Source organism: Aptenodytes patagonicus, chromosome 1 (genome assembly GCF_965638725.1).
Source record: "Aptenodytes patagonicus chromosome 1, bAptPat1.pri.cur, whole genome shotgun sequence".
NCBI lineage: Eukaryota > Metazoa > Chordata > Aves > Sphenisciformes > Spheniscidae > Aptenodytes > Aptenodytes patagonicus.
In genome coordinates this window covers 187258258-187279008 of record NC_134949.1, presented here as the reverse complement: position 1 = coordinate 187279008, position 20751 = coordinate 187258258, and positions in this window count along the sequence as shown.

Sequence of the window (20751 nt, the reverse complement as noted above, 5' to 3'; positions counted from 1 at the left end):
AATGGAGGGGAATTACTGTTGATGGGAGGAAAAGAGGGAGTGCACTAAAATATTCTAGAACTTTTACATTGATCTGATTTGGTTTTTATCTGTACATCTGCACAAATTTAATTAAGGCTGGGTTTTTTATGCTTTTCTTGTTTCACTTGGTGTGTTTAACTCCCATTCTTTCTCACTACATTTAACTTGTACTGTGACTGCAGATTGTCATTGAAATATGTAATGTACAAGGTACTAAACTGATCCAACTCCTTAGGTAGGTTTCTTAATCTAAAAGTACATAAGCATTGTGAACCTATAAAGAGTTTTAACTGGAATATAGACAAAACACCAATTATAGGTATGCTTAAATGTGCATTTATGTATAAAAATGGCCTTTTAAAATTACCATTACTTCCTACAGCATGCTTAGATGATTGCTATTATCTGTTTAGTAATTTTGTCAATGAGGTGACACACACAGGCTCACTGTGGGGAATCTTTACAATATCTTTCAAGTATTTTGTGAGTCAGAGACTCTTATTTTCTGCTTCGTGGTGTATGGTAAGAACTACAATAACAATAATCTGGAGGTAATTACTGTCTCTAAATTACTTCAGTTGAGCTTTCTCTGCAAATTTACACACTAATTTCTCAAAAAGCAGTGCACAGAACCTGTTTCAGAGGGGAAAAAAACAACTTCTGAGAAATTAAAAGATTCTTATTGTTTCTCTCAAATGAAATCAATAGGTTAGACTTGTGAACAAGTTAAGTATTTTCTGTGTGTAAAACACATATCCATTTATTTTGTGTGTACAAAAAAAGGAGAATTCTGTGCAAGTCCTGTGATGTTCCATTTGCTTGGCTGATGACCCTGTTTTATCTGTTCACAGTTGTGACAAATGCATCTGCAAAGCTCTGTAAGTGAGCTCTATAAGTAACCTGTTTACAAATCTCTTTGAATTTTCATATAAGTAGTTACATATAAATACCTAGGAGGAAATATCTCTCTGGTAGAGCAAGAGTATATAGAACGTACACAAATTAGAGATGTGTCTAAGTAGTGATAGGAAGCTGATATTTCCATAAACAGCAGGTATTAGTTATGAGTCTGTTCCTTTTATGACTAAGCAAGGAGCTTTTGAGAAATAGCGAAGAAACCATTTGTAATTCTCAACTCATATAATGCTGTTAAAATACAGCTCAGGAATGTGCTGGAGCTCAAGGACTGAATCTAATCAGATCATCAGTACTGAATTTAAGAAGAAAAACTGAAAACTAGGTAGGCTCTGCACTGATTCACACATTTGTGGTCCTTTGAAGTCATTGTGTGAAATGAATCTGTGTAGATTAGATTTTATCATCTTTAGATTACATTGACAAATGTGCACGTTTCTTTCTGAATGTATCATTTTGTCCATTTATTACATGGATATGAGACTCATTTTTGAGCACTTTAGAGACTGAGCAGCTAAGTTTTGGGTACATCTATATCTAAGTTTCAGTTCTGACCAAATGAGAGCTTCAAAAGTTAATCTCCCAGATAATCAGTTGTTATCTGTGACTGACCAATAAACCCCTACTATGGAAGAAGGCTCAGTGGAGATGGACAAGGGCAACGTGCCCATGAAGCTCAGTGAATAATGTAGGGTGTGAACCATCACAGCTGTTGCAAAGAAAGCTGACTATCTCAATACAAAGGGGAATAAAGAGGGTGGCCTTTGTTTTAAACAAACAGCTATGTCAGTTGGGTGGATCAATTGACTATATCACAGTTAAGTGGATCAACTGGTGGTGTAAATGTTTTTCCCTGAGTTCAATAAAAGAGTGTGAATGTCTCCCTGAGTTAGCCAGACCAACATGGGGGAAGTGTATACATGGCTCAGTCCAACACACAGTATAAAAACTAAACAACAAACAAAAGTATTTCAGAGAGAGCAATGGGCTTGAGATGGTTTCAACCAACATATTCTTTCCTGGCGGCTGGGGATGCCCAACGTCATGACAGTGAGCATATTATAGAGACCAGTAATGGTAATCACATTGGTATTGTGATTGAACTGTGTATTGCAATAGCTACATTTTGCTAAGTGTAACTTACATTTGTATTGTGTTGTCAGTATATTTTTTTATCACTCTGCCAAATCAAAAATCCCATGTAACATCCAATATCTTCAAATAAATAAATCTGATATTAAACATTACAGCCTTCATCCATGGAATTCTAGAAGAACCTGGTCAGAGAGAATTAGACTGTGACATTATCATGTTTTATTTCCACTTTGAGAATACCAGTGTAATTATTTTTGGAGGAAACATGGCTGGAAGAAGTTCTTCAAGAGTTCTTCAATACACTTAAATTGCTAATAGGTGTTTAGTTCATAGGAGCAGACTAGAGCTAGTCTAAAGTGAAACAAATTATTCCTTTGTTTCCTGAAGCCTTGTCTTCTCATCACTCTCTCCCAAAAGATTAAAATAGGTTTCAGGACAACCTATTTTTTCAGTAAATATAATTACTAAAGCCAGAATAGACTACTATTATTGTCAGATATACATAACAGTCCAAAGAAATGTTCAAATTAAAATTATAAGTAACATTTTTATGCTAAGAAAGAAGAATTCAAATGAAGAAAATGTTCTGTTTATTTTCAGCACATTTTTCTTCTTTTAGAAAGTAAATTTTCAGGTATATTCACTTACACATCTGGTTGTTCTTAAGCACTTTTTAATTATAATATATAACTTTTTAATATATATCAATATTTGATTATGATCCTTTCTTAAGTACTAGAGTGGGTTTTTTTAGGAGAATGAAGGTTAAATGCTGATGCAGAATAAAAATGCACCCAGATTAATTGTTTCAGGCAATATAATTCTGTATCACAATACTTAAAACCTTAAATTTAAATATTGACAGAATTAAATTAGGAACAAAAGGCCTGCTTCTTCAAGCTGTTTCACATTTAACAAATCTCAGAAGCCACTGAAAATATGTGCTTAGGAGCCAGCTATGCTAGTTACTAGTAGTCTGGGATCTCCAAAAAAGATTAAACAGTAAAGATTTCACTATATTTTGCATTTCAGAGGGAGGAGTTCCTTCATGCCCCCAAAAAGTATGAGTTTTGCTCCACATGGTAGTTAATGAAAGGAAAATCCATTGTAGTCATACTACTGAAGAAATCAAAGTGAGTTAGGTGGCCAGCTTTAACTGATTTTTTTCACCAAGATTTAGCTACCTATATTTCTTATGAGGCTTCTTTGAAATTTTATCCCTCCAAGATTTCTGGATTTTCTCAGTTTTTTTCTGTGGTTATAAGCCAAAATGCATTTATTATTAATTTTTATATTGCCATAAATCAACATCTACCATTTTTACATCTTTAACATCTTATTGTCTCTTCAAGCAAAAGAAAAAAATAGAAAAAGTTTAACTACTTAAAAAGATTCGTCTATCTGCTAGGCAAGTTAATAGAGATGGGGTGTTTGGATTTTCTCTGCAGCCACCTATTCTTTTCCTTGATTCTTACCTACTCTTTCAGAAAGTGATAGTGGGATTAATTTCATCTGACTTTACTCTCTCTTATGGTTAGCTTTAGCATAATTTAATTATCTGGACTGTCTCTGTGACAAATAAAGAAGGATAAATGCTGTCACAGGGTACATCATCTTACATCAAGATAAAGAAGGAGCTCTGAAGCTGTCCCTCATTTGTCTTTCCAACTAATCTGGATTACATATTTCTGAATACATGCCTTCACTTTTAGGTGGCTAGATGAAATCTGCCTCTTGTGAATGTATCTTGGGCTGCAGGAAGTAGAGACATAATAAAAACAGTATTTACATATAAATTTATATCTCCTAGAAGAAGCTAGGAGAGCTCTCAGTTGGGATTCCTGCTGATACCTGCATTTGGACACTAATACGAGTGGTGTTGGACATTCTGTGGTGGGACAACAACTGTAACAAACAAGTAAATGCAATATTACACCATTTAGCAGGAAGGGTCCATGGTGAGGCAGAGAAAGGATCAGCTGATATTTATATTTATATAATAGTGCTTTGCAATAAGGACAGTCAAATACTTCCAAAACAACAACAAAAACCCACCAATGAAAATTATGCTGATTTAATAGTATCAATAACTGTAAGGAAATTGAGTTAGTGTGGTAGTTTGGCAAAGGGTTGGGCCTGGTTAAATATTGTTTACCTGCGGATGGCTCCCCAACAATTACCTTTTACCAACAGTGTGGTTACCATGGTGACAGTGATGGCCAGTTGCCAGGCATTGTGGGAATTTGAGCCAATCAGAAACGGGTATTCTGTACCCACCCGCCCCTGTGACTGAGGGAGTCAGGAGTCCCTCTGGGGAGGGGCTCCGCCAGAGGCTATTGGGAACCCCGGGGCTGATGGCGGAGCAGCCCACAGTCTGGCTTCAGACAACACCTGGTAATACCAGCCAGGTTTGGCTTAGACATTGGGAGACAAATCCTGCATGACACAGTATCTGGAAATTCAATAAACGTTCAGAACATGCTCAGATGAAGTGCACCGTCTGCAGCCTTCAGACATGTGGTTCTTGAGGTAGAATCACGTAGGTGATGTGGTCTCTGAACAATATATAGGGAGAATGTGTGGGGAGAAAAACAACAGTGAAACCCTCCCTCTCTCTCTTTTGAAAGACCATACAATGTAGTGGTTAGGACAGTTAGCTGGGACACTTGGCACTTGGGTGGGTTCCTATCCTGACTGGTTTAGTGCAAATTATATACATGATATTATTATTGGGAATGAAAGGCAAATCCGTCCCTCACAACTCAGTGCTCTAATACCTTTGACATCAAATTGTTCCTCGTCCTTATGATCTCTCCTCTTCTGGTTGTGTGAAAACTGTATTTGTTACCACACAGTGCCGGAAAGAAGGTAGTTGTCTTCCAGTCTGCACTGCATCATAATGAATAGCACACTTGTCTGGGCAATAAATATTTGTCTCCTTTTAGACTAGGTGAATTATAGTCTTTAGTGAGGGCATTTCCATGTATGTAGGGCTATGGAAGTCCATCCAGACAGCAAAAATGCAGTAATTTGTTGACGGTACAGCTTTTGGCCAGGATGCAGTTTTACCATGACTGACTCAAAACCTATCTTACTGTTTCCACCCCTGTTGACAGTAAGAACCTAGCAATGGCCTGACATCTCCATTGCTCCACATTTTGCTGTGAAGAAGTCAGACTGTAATTGTCCTGAAGCAAGGAAGAAGTAATAAAACACACTGCTGAAGTTACCTCTGCATAGTTCCTGACATGTTAATAATGTAAAAGCCTTATTCAACCACTTCCCTTGTGGTTACATTACATTACATACATTAATCTGTATGTATTAAAGAAAACCATTCTACTCAGTTTCACTTAGTACAGCAAATAACATTGCTGAGCCTCCCCCCTGCAATATTGACTACAACTGGAGAAAATATATCCTTCTTTTCAGCAATCTTTTTATCCAGAGTTGAATGTCCCTTTGTCAAAGGAAAAAAATGTTTGCTTTATTCGGTTTCACTCAGTGAAGAAAGGGAGAGTGCTAAAAGAGAAGGGAAGGAGTAAGAGGGAGCTTGTTAACTTTGCTGCCAACATGTTATCTAGAAAATACACAAATGGATAATAAAAATAAGCTGCAAGCTTTGTATAGCTTTTGACAAAAGTTTTAAAGACAGTGTAAGTAGTTCCATAGTGGAATAAAAAATGACACACAATAAAAGCATAGGAAAACCCTGATTTGCCATAGCCATACCCCACTTTTTACAGAGTTTACAATTGTCTCTCTAGACATTCGGCATCAGTTTGGAGCATACCTTATCCTATTTCACCTATTTAAATGTGTCACTGACCTTGTTCATGGACAAACACATCGTCCTTAAGATGGATGAAAGTATTAAGGTGAAAAGGACTATTTCAAGAACCTATAAATCAAGGTCATCAGTTGTTCTCATCACATACCCCAGTGACCAAGTACGATTTAGTGTTCTTATAGCTCAACTGAAAGTATTGAAAAGTTCAGAAAGATTTTTTTTTTTTTTTACATTTTTGCTGTTAATCAAGTATAAAATTCTAGATATTGATGTTTTCTGAGGAAAAAAGCACAAACCTTCAGTAGTCTTAGTAAAAAAAAATACTAGAATAGTACTAAAATTTAAAAGAAAAATGTTAATAAGAAATCAGATCTCTGCAACTATCAAAGTTGTAATATATGATATTATAAAAGTTAGGAAAATTATTTAGTGATGCACCAGTCATTATACTATGTATTTACATTCCTTCATTACACCACTTAATCAACTGAAAAGTGAACATCACAGCTACTGTTTCCATAAAATGTTACAATAATTTTCAGTAATAATAATAATTAAAAAAAAAAAAATTATAAGCTCAGCATGGGTGTCTTTCTCCTGAGAATAATCTGCATTTGTCATATTTAATACAAATATACAGCTTGGGCTTCAAGCTCTACAGAGCTGAAGTTGTAGTGTCTAATATTTTTCTGAACCAAATATACAAAGGCAGAGGAATGGGCAAAATAAAAGTTTATATACAGGTACAAAATATCAGTTACATTTAGCTGAAAGTAATTTTTAATGCAGTAGCTGATGCCTGACCATGGGGAAAGCATAATGTTTTGAAGAGTTTATCTTTGTGAGAATAAGGGTATAATGTGCTTCATAACTTAGAGCATTTCCTTCTGTTATGTAGTGACTGGATCCATACATTCTGCCTGTACATGAATTCACACAGCAGAAGCAAATGAGGAATTAGAAGTCCATACGCAGCTGAAGAACTATGATCTCATTGGCACTGCAGATACGTGGTGGGATAAGTTGCCTGACTGGGTGCTGTAATGGATGGTTACAGGCTTCTTAAGAAGACAGCTTGGGAAGATGAGGAGACAGGGGTGTCTTGACATAGCTCAATGACATGAATGAGAAGACAGGAGAGATGTTCTGTTTGACATAACAATTACAAACAAGGAAAAACTCACTGAGGATGTGAAGCAAGCGTGATATATTGGATTTTAAAATCTTTAGAGAAGCTACCAAGACAAATAGCAGAATCACAAACACTGGACTTCAAGGGAGGGAAATTTGGCCTTCTTCAAGAATCTTCTTGGAAGAATCCCTTGGGAGATTTCCCTGAAAGCAAAAGCGTCCAAGCAGAACTGGCTGATCTTGAAAAACAATTTTTTCAAAACACAAGAACAGTCCTTTCCAATATTCAGTCTAGCCAGAGTAGCAGAAGACTGGGATGAAGAAACAGATAAATACACAGAGAAAGGAAGTATACAGGAAATGGAAGTAAGACTGAGCTACCCAGGAGGACTACAGAGACAACAGCTGTGAATGCAGGGATGGAATTAGGAAGTCAAATCTCACTTGGACTTGAAGCTAGCAATGAATACATGAGTCAACAAGAAAGGCTTCTGTAAGCTTATCACACAAAAAAAAAACAACAAAACCCCCAAAAAACCCTAAGAAAAATCTGGGCCCACTACTCGGTAGAGCATGGTACCTAATGACGAAGGACGTAAAAAAGACAAAGATACTTAGTGGTGTTTGCTTGTTTTTGTTGGTTCCACCCTCCCTCAGTTTTCACTGGTCAGTTCTTGCTTCTGACTTCCCAGTTTCTAAAGCTATTTCCTTCCAAATAAAAGGAATAAAACATTACCCACAATAAAGAAAATACAGCTAGGGAATGTTTAAAGCAGCAGGACAAATAAAGGTCCATGGAGACAGGTAAGATGTACCCGAGGGTGCTGAGAGAGGTGGCCAATGCCATTACAAGGCTGTTTTCTGTGATCTTTGAGAAGTCATAGGAAACAAAAGGTTCCCGAGTACTGGAAAGGGCTAATATCACACTTACCTTCAAGACTGGAAAGAAAGAGGATCTGGAAAACTACATGGTGACCAATCTAATCTCAGATCCTGAGAAGATTATGGACCAAATTCTGGAAGTCATTTCTTGAAAAAACAAGAATATGATTGGCCAGAGTGGATTTCCCAAGGGCAAATCATGCTTGATCAAACAGATTGCCTTCTGCAATGAAGTAACTAGCTCAGTTAGACAAAAGGAGAACGAACAGTAGATGTTATTTGCCTTGACTTTAGCAAGGCCTTTTATACACTCTTCCATTGTCCCCTTAGAGTCAAAATGTTTATGGGCTGGAGATGTAGACAATAAGGTTGGTGAAAATTGACTGATCTATCTAAATTAAAAAATTACCATCGACTGTAGAAAATCCATCTGGTGCCTGGTTATTGGTGGCATGTCTCAGAGATCAATACTTGGCCAATACCATTTAATTTCTTTATTAGCAAGATGGATGATGGCATACAGTGCCCTCTCAGCAGTTTTGCAGACAATACCAAATAGGAGGAAATGGTCAATGTGCTGGACAAGGCTGTTCTACCTTGAGAAGCTGGAGAAAAGGGCTGACTGGAATGTCATGAAGTTCAACAAAGGCAAATGCAAAGTCTTGCATCTGGAATTAAATAACCCCAGATAGCAGTTACAGGGTTCAAGCTGACTAACCAGAAAGCGCTTTTGTGAACAAGAGTCAGCAGTGTGCACTGAAGGTCATCCAGATACTTGTCTATAGCCAACAGGTTGAGGGAAGTGATTTTTCTCTGCTATTGTGCAATTGTGAGATCACATATGAAGCATCATGTCCAGTTCTGTGCTCCTCAGTACTAGAAAAACAGGGCTGTAGAACAGGGCACAGGAAGAAAAGCTGAGAAAACTGGATTTGTTCATGAGGCTAAAGAAGGAACTTACTGCTGTCAAGGGAGGATATAATGATGATGGCACCAGACGCTCCCTACTGGATAGGACAAGAAGCAACTGGTACAGCTTGGAACAGTGGAAATTCTGAACCAATATAAAGAGAAAAAAAATTACCATGAGGGTGGTCAAACACTGGAACAGGTTGCCCAGAGACACTGTGGACTCCCCATCCTTGGAGATTTTCAAAACTCAAGCGGACAAGGCCCTGAGCAACCTGTTCTCAGTGGACGCACTTCAAGCAGAAAGTTGGGCCAGGTAACTCACAAAGGTCCCTTCCAATCTCTACAGTTCTATGAGTAAAGTTTATAAAGAAAAACAGATTACGTACTCTGTTATTTTTCATAATATACACTGCTTAAGTACTGGGGGAAAAATACTCCTTTGCATAAAATTATGAAAAAAGAACAAATGGAAGTACTAGGAGAAAATTATAGCTCTCTATAAGAATATGAATAAGAAAAAAAAAACCCTGCAAAGTTACTATTATATAAAAAGAGTAAGAGTTTCCTCTATTTTTTTTCCTTCAAAAAATAGTCCTTTTCAGAAAAGTTTTTTCATTATCTTTTGGGGAAAAAAAAATAAAATTGTTAATCCTTAGAAATACTAGGCCTTTGGGAAGCCTGGAACAGAATGTAAGGCAGACATTTGCATATGTCAGCTTCACTCTAAGAAAAGTAAACAAGCCACAAATCAAGGAAATGAATATGCATGATTTTCCCTTATTTCCTTTAAATGACTCCTTAATAAGCATTAGAAGCTCTCAAAACCTCTCTATTGAATCTTTATATTTCGACATACGAGTCTTTGGAATTATAATAATGAGATCAAAATATACCTATAAAGTTTAATGGAAATAATACCACTGTAAAGAAATTAACTTCTTGCTTCTCAGTCAAGATTGAATAGTGTAGTTCATAGTACACATTAAATAACTGTGACCAACCAAAGTATGTAGAATTAAATGCAAACAAAATATTGCCTAGGTAGGTTATGCAGTCTTCATCCTGGGAGGTTTTCAAGAGCGTACTAGATATAGTCTTAAGCAACCTGGTCTGACCTCACAGCGGACTCTACTTCGTCCAGGATGTTGGACTAGAGACACCCTGAGGTCCGTTCTGAATTGTCTTGCTATCCTAGTATCTTATGCAGACAATAATATTTATGCTGTGTAGAATTTTACACAAATTTCTTCTCAAATTTTAAGTCTATCAAAATTTACAAATTCTAGCATTTTTAAATCCTCAGGGGAAAATAAAACCAGCACCACCACTATCAAAAAACTTTTCTATGTTAGAAATCTCATAAAAAAAATAAAATAATAATAAAACACACACACACATATCCACACAAACAATGCTGTTTATTATTTTCTTTATTACACCAGCACCTTTATTACATAATGTATTAGACCTTCATTCTTTTCACTTCACAGGCTGGACTTTCAAAGACTGAAATTAAATATAAAAAGGATTAATCATATCTGGTGAATAAAACACATACCTAAACAAAAATGAAAATGCAAAACTGTTCACTATGTTTCTCTTGAACTATTTATCTAACGGAAAAGACTGCTTTAACAACGTTGTTATTTCCTCCAACAAAATGTCTCTTTTACTTTCTCTTTTCCTTAGAGGAAGATAAATAGAGATATCTTTCTTACAGCACATTTTTAATTAATATGATTTCCCTTTGATCCTCTCTAATTAATCATATATGTATAGAAATAAATTCACTAGCCTTCATATTCAAATATGTTTTTACATATATTCCATTATGATATTAGTTACTGTTTTTGTGAAAACTGAAAAGGCTTACATCTCTCCACTTTGCTGGGTAGAATGTTACAAAACAGAGTTAAAAATTCACAGCTCCCAAAGTATAACAGCATGAATAAAATTTACTTGCAACATTGTCAAAGAACCTTTGGATTTTATTTAGATTCTTTTCTCTTTCAGGTATATAGCTACCACATGGCATTTTACTGGCTAATACAAGCCTTAAGCAATGGAAAAAGAGGAGAGAAGTCAACGTGAGTATTATCCCACAGTATGATAAATTGTACTGAGAAATATTGAATAGTTGTAGTTACCAGAGCACAGGAGTACTATGAAATTTCTTGCTCTATTTTATGAAGCACTAAACTGTTCAAAATAACTATTGCTTCTAGATGTCATCCATAAATCAGCTCAGGCCAATGGCAGCAAAGTGATGGATATCCACCCATCTAAGGGATTTGATCATAAGACACAAGCTAAAACAGTGACAAGGCAGAGATAAATGTTTGTGTTCAGATTAACATCTCAAGGTCAGAGTGCCCAGGCATATCAATGAGGAATTTCAACTAACATTCTAAGAATATTAATCTAGAAATGTATAATAGCAAACCGAAGATGAAATTAAATTTTAATCAAGTTGTCTATTTTGGTTGTCTAAGAAAATATTTATACTAAACTAATCACACAGAGATTGGAATTTGTTCTTGCATAGGGCTTGTTTCCTGAAAATATCAACCTTGTCTTGGGTTTTAATGACAGTTTTATTTTTCATTTGTTTAATTTTACAAGGATGTTAATAAAGCATTAAAGGAAAAATTGTAGTGTAAAGTCTTTATTTCTTGAATGGAAAAGTAGAAAAAATAAAATAATGTCATGACAGTCATACACTATTAATTCTAAGATTATTGTGTTTATACAAAGTCTTGTTAAGGTTGTACAGATTATTTAACATTTTCATTTGTAGAAGTTAGTAACAGAAGACAGTGGGAGAGACATTTCAAGAGCATAGCAATTAATGTCAGAAGAACTCATCAGCTTCCTAAAGCAGCCTGGTTGTTTTCCAGGCTGTATTAACTGTATTTGCAATATATGGAATTCTGTTCAGGTATATAAGATATTGAAAATATAATTTTCACTGGAAAAAAGTCTGGAAACTAGGTCAGCATACCTAGGGTTTACTTCTGATATTAGATTTTCAGCATGTATGAGTGTAGTAGCTGTTTTAACAAAATGCTCAGCAATGCATGCTTCTCTATCTGAGATCAAGGTCAAGCCCATAAGGCACATTCTTGTTCTGGTGTGGGTTGGGTTTTTTTCTTTCTTTCTTTCTTTCTTTTTTTTTTTTTTTCTTTTTTTTTCAGTGCAGTGCTCTCCTAATTTGTTTCTGTGCATTCTGTGAATTGCAGTAGCAAGAAAAAAAATCTGAAGTCATGAGTAATTCATTCAGTCTAAAATAACTCTTAAGAAAATCGATTTTATGAACTGCACTATACTAGACCATTTAAACCCTGTATACTCATAACTGAAATGTACTGGATAAACAAGCTTTGGGCCCTGATACTTCTGTAAACACAAGCTGAAAAGGAGTACTAGTTTTTAAACTTCCAAAAAAGAATACTGAGCCCTCCTGTTTAAGTAAGAGATGACAGTTATTTTGAAATGTAAGTACTTATATGTATGCATGTATATATTTATATGCATAAACACATACACACATACATCCCCTCTTTCCAGGTGAATCATCCATTAAACTATTACACATTAAGCAATTCTAAAGTACTAATTTCTCTTCTGCTTTTACAAAATTTAGATTAAGATAAGTAAGTGATTTATTTATGGATGTCACCTTGTCATTCTTACTCCTTTTATACTCAGCAATAGTTTTGTTCCCAGTTTTCAGAGTTTTGGATGAGCTCAAGTATATCTATGATACATGTATATATACACAAAAAAACTCTTTATACAATATATTAAGCTGTTATAGCTATTGCAGATCAGTGAATAAATTATAGTGAAAGAAAGGTGTATTTTGAAATAGATAAACAAGAGACAATATTAATTTCTTAAAATTATTTCTAATTAAGCAGGCAGGTATTCTCAGTTACAACCACTATTTTGGAGGGATATCACAAGAAAAAGAAAAGGTTGCTGCTGTAGAAACCAGTTCAATCTTAAGTGATGACTCTCAGATGTTACTTAAATTTCCTGTTTTATCTTTCTGTTTAAGATGAAAAAAGTCTTAAATAGGAAATTTATTCAGAAAATTGACCCATATAAATCTTTTAAATTTAGAAAGCAAACAAAAAACCCCCCACCATACTGAACAGCTCCTTAATCATGACCCTACAACAAAGAGGTAGGATGTATGGTTAAGCAAAATTGATCTGAAAACATTCTAACTAACTCCTTGTTATTCTTTGAGATTTTTTTTCTTCCTTCTTCACTTTAACTGCACAAAAAGAAAAAAAAAAAAGATACTTTGAGTTGCAGGTTGATTAGTTAATTTGGCTCCACATCCTTAGAGAACTGAAGCTGTTGTAGAGAAAACCTCTGGAACTCTCTGCAAGCTGATGTTGATGCATTAAATCAGTGAAAGAAGAATCAGAAAATAATTATTAATCACTAACTGTGAAAAATAAATGCAGAGAAAAATGTTAATATAATTGCAGTCTTCATGTCTTCCATTTCTTTGTCATTCTGAAAGTATTTCTGAACATTTGGGAACTGCAAAAGAACATGCTGTTCAAAGTTATAAGGAGGGGAAATTGGGTAGGAATCTTGTTTCTAAAAAAAGTATTGGCATGACTTTGTCTGCAGGGTGATCAATGAAATAATGCACTGTATTTAAATGTTTCATCCAAGAAAAAGAGAACAATATTAATTATAGCCTTTAGCTCTTTTCATGGTAATCCTTTGGTAATTATAGTTCAAGAGAAAGAACAGAAGTAATTTAAAGATTTATTTTTTCATAAGATATCCAATTTTTTTTTTCGTAGAAAAGAGTACATTTTAAAGGAGGACTTTGTCTTAAGTTAGATATGCATTGTTTGCACAGAAGTCATGAAATAAACTGTAAATATATTTCTTTAGTGTATGTTATATTTGCAGCTGCATCCATGGTGGTAAACTTGCTTATTGATAGTATGCTAAATGACATCAACTTTGATGGTACCTCCCAAAGACCTTAATATTATTGCTGGTGAATTTTAATATGAATTTTTCTGAGGGCTGGGGGTTTTTTGTTTGTGTTTTTTTTCTTTTTTTTTTCTTTTTAGTACATGGAATGTTATCTTACAATATCAACTTAAATAACTATGTAGAAACTTAAGACTTTTTTAGGGAATACACAGTGACATAGTAAGGAGAGAATAAAGTCTTACAGGCCAAACTCAAGAGAGAAAGAAGGAGATTTAAGTTAGAAAAAGTATCTGAACTAGTGGGAGTTTGCAATTTTATGTAGCGTGTCTCATCACGCAGATATGTCAATGCCCTTCTTTAAAAAGATAAATGATACATCAGACTGCTAAACCCTATCAGGCATCTTGCTTACATAAATAAACCTCTGAATTCCATTTAAGACCAGAGAGATCTAGCTCACCAAATTCACCAAAGTTAGTTATTAACTAAGAATCTTGTAATGTAGGATAATACAGCTGGATACTCCGGTAATCTTTTATTTTTAAGCATCTGTTTAAAACTATCAACAATTCCTTTATTAGAAATTTGAGTAGCATCACATGGAGTAGAGTGAAGACAGCTGTTGTGGGTTAACCCCAGCGGGCAGCTCAACCCCACACAGCTGCTCACTCACTCCCCTCCCAGCAGAACAGGGGAGAGAATCAGAAAGGTAAAACTGAGAAAACTCATGGGTTGACATAAAGACAGTTTAATAGGTAAAGCAAAGCTGCGCACACAAGTAAAGCAAAATAAGGAATTTGTTCACTACTTCCCATCAGCAGGCAGATGTTTAGCTATTTCTGGGAAAGCAGGACTTCATCAGGTGTAATGGTTACTTGGGAAGACAAATGCCATAACTCCAGACATCCCCCCCTTCCTGCTTCTTCCCCCAGATTATATTGCTGAGCACAATGTCATATGGTATGGAATATCCCTTTGGTCAGTTGGGATCAGCTGTCCCAGCTGTGTCCCCTCTTAATGTCTTGCACACCCCCAGCCTACTGCTGGCGGGGCAGTGTGAGAAGCAGAAAATACCTTGACACTGTGTAAGCAATAGCTAAAACATCCCTGTGTTATCAAGACTGTTGTGGTCACAAATCCAAAACATAGCACCATACAGGCTGCTGTGAAGAAAAGTAACTCCCAACCAAAACCAATATATTACCAAACCCAGCCTATTTCTCCTGGTTAACGGGGGAGGTCCCAGACGACTGGAGGCTTGCCAATGTGACGCCCATCTACAAGAAGGGCCGGAAGGAGGATCCGGGGAACTACAGGCCTGTCAGTCTGACCTTGGTGTTGGGGAAGATTAGGGATTGGTTCATCATCGGCCCCCCGAGCTGGAAGATGGTGACGGCGAGCAGGATGAACCCCCCATAATCCAAGAGGAAGCAGTCAATGACCTGCTACGCCACCTAGACGCTCACAAGTCTATGGGGCTGGATGGGATCCACCCGAGAGTGCTGAGGGAACTGGCGAGGTGCTCGCCAAGCTGCTCTCCATCATTTATCAGCAGTCCTGGTTAACGGGGGAGGTCCCGGATGACTGGAGGCTTGCCAATGTGACGCCCATCTACGAGAAGGGTTGGGAGGAGGATCCAGGGAACCACAGGCCTGTCAGCCTGACCTCGGTGCCAGGGAAGATGATGGAGCGGTTCATCTTGAGGGCGCTCACGAGGCATGAGCGGGACAACCAGGGGATCCAGCCCAGCCAGCACGGGTTCATGAGAGGCAGGTCCTGCTCGACCAACCTGATCTCCTTCTATGACCAGGTGACCCGCCTAGTGGATGAGGGAAAGGCTGTGGATGTGGTCTACCTGGACTTCAGTAAGGCCTTTGACACCATCTCCCACAGCATTCTCCTAGAGAAGCTGGCGGCTCACGGCTTAGACAGGTGTACTCTGCGCTGGGTCAAAAACTGGCTGGATGGCCAGGCCCAGAGAGTTGTGGTGAATGGAGTTCAATCCAGTTGGCGGCCGGTCACAAGCGGTGTTCCCCAGGGCTCAGTTTTGGGGCCAGTCTTGTCCAAGGTCTTTATCGATGATCTGGATGAGGGGATTGAGTGCACCCTCAGTAAGTTTGCAGACGACACCAAGTTGGGCGGGAGTGTTGATCTGCTCGAGGGGAGGAAGGCTCTGCAGAGGAACCTGGACAGGCTGGATCGATGGGCCCAGGCCAACTGGATGAGGTTCAACAAGGCCAAGTGCCGGGTCCTGCACTTCGGCCACAACAACCCCATGCAGCGCTCCAGGCTTGGGGAAGAGTGGCTGGAAAGCTGCCTGGCGGAAAAGGACCTGGGGGTGCTGGTTGACAGCCAGCTGAACATGAGCCGGCAGTGTGCCCAGGCGGCCAAGAAGGCCAATGGCATCCTGGCCTGTATCAGAAATAGTGTGGCCAGCAGGAGTAGGGAAGTGATCGTGCCCCTGTACTCGGCACTGGTGAGGCCGCACCTCGACTACTGTGTTCAGTTTTGGGCCCCTCACTACAAGAAGGACGTTGAGGTGCTGGAGCGTGTCCAGAGAAGGGCAACGAGGCTGGTGAGGGGTCTGGAGAACAAGTCTTATGAGGAGCGGCTGAGGGAACTGGGACTGTTTAGCCTGGAGGAAAGGAGGCTGAGGGGAGACCTCATCGCTCTCTACAACTCCCTGAAAGGAGGTTGTAGCGAGGTGGGTGTTGGTCTCTTCTCCCAAGTAACTAGCGATAGAATGAGAGGAAATGGCCTCCAGTTGTGCCAGGGGAGGTTTAGATTGGACGTGAGGAAAAATTTCTCTACTGCAAGAGTGGTGAAACATTGGAACAGGCTGCCCAGGGAAGTGGTGGAGTCCCCATCCCTGGAGGTATTTAAAAGACGAGTAGATGAGGCACTTAGGGACATGGTTTAGTGGGCATGGTGGTGTTGGGTTGACGGTTGGACTCGATGATCTTAGAGGTCTTTTCCAACCTTAATGATTCTATGATTCTATGATTCTATTACAGAAAGTAAATGAGACAGAAAGCAGTCAGTGGTAGATGGTCTCCAGACACAGGCATTTGTTACAGTAGTTATAAGTGAAATCCTTCTTATGAAGAATGCAAATGCAACATAGCTTCACATGAAGTTCTCCAGACGTAATTAATTATCTAACCTAAGATAGCAGTCTGGGCTTTCACAATCAACTGTGAGAAATACATGCTTTCAAAAGACTATTAACCTTTTTGCTATTGTCTCAAAAGACTATTAACCTTTTTGCTGTTGTCCTACTCCTCTCCACACCTGGGGCCTCACATTTGTGCTTGAACAGTGCCCTGCTTTCAAAAACAAGATGAGTATCCTTCCACGCCATTCACTCACAGCTGGTTCTTACCCTATTATATCAACCTGTATTGAAAGATTTCTCCTGCCTCCCAAAGTCCACATTTCGTCAGACTAGGACTCAGGCATATCATCTACTAGATATGAACTCTAACCACTAGATTATTAGAATTATGCAGAATATTTAATTAAGGTATGCACTACATATATTTGAAGGTTTATGTTGGATGTGCCAGGAGGATTAGATGGCATGCAAATGTGCATCTTGGTTTGCTTTTGGCAACATACATGTCTAAAGTATGCTTGAATTGAATTTAGATCTTCTAGATTTATCCTGTGATATCTACACATGGATTTTTTTCCAATGCATTAAATTTCTTGGGTTTAGTTTTATGGTTTAGGTTTAAAAAGTAAAATAATTCAGAAATCTGTTTGGTAGAGGAATTTTTCATCTTTTTTTTTTTTTTTCCAATTTTCCACTTTTTTTTCCTTCCAAGAAGAGGAGAAAATAAATAAGAGTTACAAAAAGGAATGGGTAAACAATATTTCATCCTTTTATTTATTTTTCACTCAGTGAAAAATATATTTTAAACATGTTTTATTACCACTTAAAAATATCTTGATGTGAGAATACATGATTATTTGGACAACTTTTAAAAATTTTAAAAGCTTTTTTTTTTTTTTTTGTTAACTGCTTTGAATATGTCCCACATTTGAATATATATTTCCACTTAGATAGTAAGCCAAAAAAAGTGATTTTCAGTGGTGGATGAAAAATAGTCTTTTTCTCTCACAATTTCTGAGCATTCTCAACCTTTTCATTAGCGATCCTGAATCAGAATGAAAAAGGGAATAGTGAAAAATGTTCAAAATGTGATGATATCTTAAAGATAAAAATTAGACTGAATAAATTGAATTTTTAGATTTGTTTATTTCTATTATTTTATTTTGATGAAGATATATTTTAATCTTTTTACCTTCTAGGAAAATGAATTTAAAAAAATATTTGTGAACAGAATCACATTACTTTTAGTTTAAGAAAAAATAAATTTCTTGTCTGACAATTATAAAACTCAGTTTTCACATTTTTATGGAGTTTGGAGGTGCAGAAAAGAAGTAGGACTGAAAATTGACCTAAACTAACATTTTCCTGTTAGTTCCCACATGTTGCTGAAACATTTTGTTTCATGCAGATAGATTTTCCAGCCAAACGTATTTCAACAGTACTTAGAGCACTTAAAGCATTCTAAAAATGGTGGTTACTAATGAAATCATATCTAAAGAATAGATTTTTGAGGCAGAAGAGGTTTTTTCCTAGCTTTTATAGCACCACAGGGTATGATATGAAAGTACATCCCTAAGTAAATGTTTTTGTTTTACCGTAATCTGTGAGATGTTCAGGGGCTTCCTTATACACAAGTTTTCCCTTTCCCCCTAGAATTTCAGTCAATCCATTTCTCACTAGGTTTGTTTATATTGTTAATGGTTCAAAGAGCATTTTGAGTAGGTAGGCAGTGAATGATGAGACAAAATTAAAAGCCTTGGAGTTCCTCTATTCAGATAGGCATTGATGGAACTCTATTTTTGTATGCTATTTTTATACTTGCAACTAAGCTTCAAAACCGGTGAGCCTGAAACATGGCTTCCTGCCCAAGGTATTAATGAAGATATTGCCACAGCACCTAAAGTGTCTGATGCAAACCATGAACTATTGTAAATTGAGACCATAAAAGGAATGTGTGAGATATCTGCAGTCTTTTTATCCACCACCATTAACATGGTATTGATTTGTGGTGCAGGCTTTTCATAACGGAAAAAATCTCTCTCTGCTTCCTTCCCAGCTCTCAGAGAAGCTCTGTAATAGAAGCTGCAGAAAAGGAGGGTAGGGAAAAGTTATAGTTGTTGGCTTCTACTACTGCCCTTTTTTGAAATTTTAAATAAAGGGAGATGCATCTTCTCTGAATCTGTCCTTAGTTTTTCCTTAATCAGTGATTTTGACTATTAAGTAATAGTTCCTTATTTTGTTTCTGGTTGCTATAAATAGTCTTTATTTTCAGATGCATAAAACTATCCCTAAAATTTCCTCTATTTCCTTCAAGGTAAAGACATACTCTATGAAAATCCTTTAACCTCAACACTTATATCTGAGCTAGTCACCCTATTTCTTTTTTTAGGTAACAGTCATAAACTGGCATGCCTAGACCAAGACTCTTCTCATCCAAAGTAGGTGCCTCTATCTGATCAGACTAACCTTGATGTAGTAGACCATATTTCTTTCCATTGCTTATAAAAATAGCAATATAAAAATGGAGACTAGCTCAAATGTAGACATCTATATGTGGTCAAAGGAATTCTCATTCTGCATTATGTGGAAACAGGCAAGTGTGTTTTGCATTTCACTGTTCAAGCACTCAGAAGTGAATGCAGTTCTGGAAACAGTTTTGCATTAGGAAGTATTCTTCAAAAATATTAAGTACAGTTATTTACCTAAAAGTGATTATACAAAGAGTTTTTATTCATCAAGATATTTTATACAGTCCCATACAGAAGTGTATGAAATAATACAAGCAGAGTATTGTGAAGATTAGTTCCTGGATTGTGGTTCTGATGTTGGAATTCAGACCCTATCAAATTCAGTAAGAAAAAAGTTTTCACTTGGGCTAGGCTAGGATCTTATTCATAATCTTACTACTATCTCCCATTTACCAGTGAACCGAAGAAAAATCATTTACCTGTTTGCACGATTGCACTCTTGAGTTTTCCCGGCTGTAGTTGATATAACCTTAGGTCACTTATACCTTCTGGCAGACTATCTCTTTTTGGAACAAGTATGTAAAAGATATGTCTGAATGTATACCTTGCCGATGAAAAAAAAATCAGTATGAAAATAATATGTTAAGAGGGGTGATTTTATAAAGAGGATTATGCTTTCAGTGATGTAGTGTGAAAAAAGATTGACAATGACAGGATGAACAAGAACAGATGAGAAACAGAAAAGGAAAAATTAAGAACTATGCAGAAATTTATTTTAATTCATTAATGTTTCACTATTATTTAAACAGTTGTTTACAGAGCAGCAGCTAAAGAAGAAGAAGCTATCAAAAATGTTCTAGTTTTATCAATCTTTGCATTTTTCATAGGTTTATTTGAAGGTCTCAGCTTGGCTACAAACTGACTATAAAGAATACGTAAAAATCAGAAAATAAGTTTAATACTGATGAAGGCAATGTATAACGTTCTCATCTTTTTTTGTTTCTTAATTGTTAAGTGGAACAATATGTTAAATACTTCTTTTTGTACTAAAGGCATGCTGCAACTCAAATGAAAATATTATGTACAGCAAACTAACAATAATGCTTTATAAATAATCTCAATCATTTAATTTTAATTATTTAGTGATTGGTATTTGGAAAGGCTATGTGTAAACAAGTTTATCTCAGTAAAACAAACAAACAAGAAAATAAAACCCTGGGTTTTGTTGAAAATGTCATCACACTGGAACCGGCACAATGAGTTTATCTGAGTTTATTTATTATTGCTGTCCCCAAGATGTCGCCTCTCATGTCACAGTTTCTGCAACATTACAGATAGCATGCATTTAAACTTTTGCCAAATGCCAGAGATATGGCTCAATGCACTGTAGGAGAGTACTGTGAATGTCTGATGGTTTTGAGTACTGTTTTTCTAGTATTGCTAAATCTTAC